We start from the raw sequence: 1111 nt of genomic DNA, 5'->3' as shown, positions 1-1111 counted from the left end.
CTTTCAAGTTAACATAACTATCTTCTAATTTCCATCATTCTTTTCTTTTCTTTTTTTCTTTCTATTTATTCTCCTCTCATACAATACAAGCTGACTACAGCTTCCCCTTCATAGACACCTCCCCACTCCGCCAATTCCCCAGATCCACTGCTCCTTGTTAGGGTGGAAGCTTCACCCCAGCCCCTGGCATCCATATATTGAAAGAGTCTGGAATATTCTGATGGAAGTTCCGTCTCAAGCCCCCTCCCTTGAAGTTGCTTCAGTTCAGACTCATCCCTAAGAAATCGTACCAAATGATGACCCCTCTGGGAGAGGCCACCCCTCGCACACTAACAGGATCCACCAGCCCTTGAACTTAAGTGTCCCCCCTCTTCCTGTCTGAGCTTTTATAAACATACTTTTTTCTTGCTCCTAAAATCAATTCTTTTTGTTCTTTCTATGTTTTTTTTTTCTATTTTGGTTTCTTTTTTTATTACATTTTTGGGTTTTTCCCCTCTTTCTTCTCATTTTATTTTATCCCCATTTTCTGGCCCTGAGGTTTGAACCCAAGATCTCACACACATTAGGCAGTTGCTCTGCATCTGTTCAATACTCATCTTCCAGTTCAGCTCAAAGAAATGTGTGGGGGCTGTGCACCCCCAGACCCTGAATTTCCTGTAAAAACTTGTTTTCCTGTGTTTGCAGCTGTTCTGAGCATGAGACCTTCAGGAGTTCCTGATGGCAGGGGAGTGGTTTTTGGTGGGTTTGGCTGGGGTGTGGCTATCAGTTAAGGATACCTGTATAAGCTGCCCTGGAACACAATAAAGAGGGTATTCTTGGGGAATTCAAGGATGACCTGTGTCCCCGTGTCTCTGTCTGTGGCTGCGTGTGTGTGTTTCAATCTCCAGGCCCTTGCCCGAGATTTGCAAACCATCACATAGAGCAGGCGCATACCGTTTGGTAATGCATAGCGAATAGCGCGAAGAGCAGGCGTGGCGTTGTGCTTTACAGAAATGAAACCTAACTCTGGTCAAAACCCAGAACTACTTGAGCCCTGGCACATATTTCTTTCTTTCTTATTTATTTATTTATTTATTTATTTATTTAAGATTTCTGTCTCTTCCCCGCCACC

This window comes from Alexandromys fortis, unplaced genomic scaffold (assembly GCF_014885135.2).
Source record: "Alexandromys fortis isolate MF-2015 unplaced genomic scaffold, M_Fortis_MF-2015_v1.1 scaffold_318, whole genome shotgun sequence".
Taxonomy (NCBI): Eukaryota; Metazoa; Chordata; class Mammalia; order Rodentia; family Cricetidae; genus Alexandromys; species Alexandromys fortis.
The sequence above is the reverse complement of the archived record's forward strand: the minus strand, read 5'-3'. Positions refer to the sequence as shown.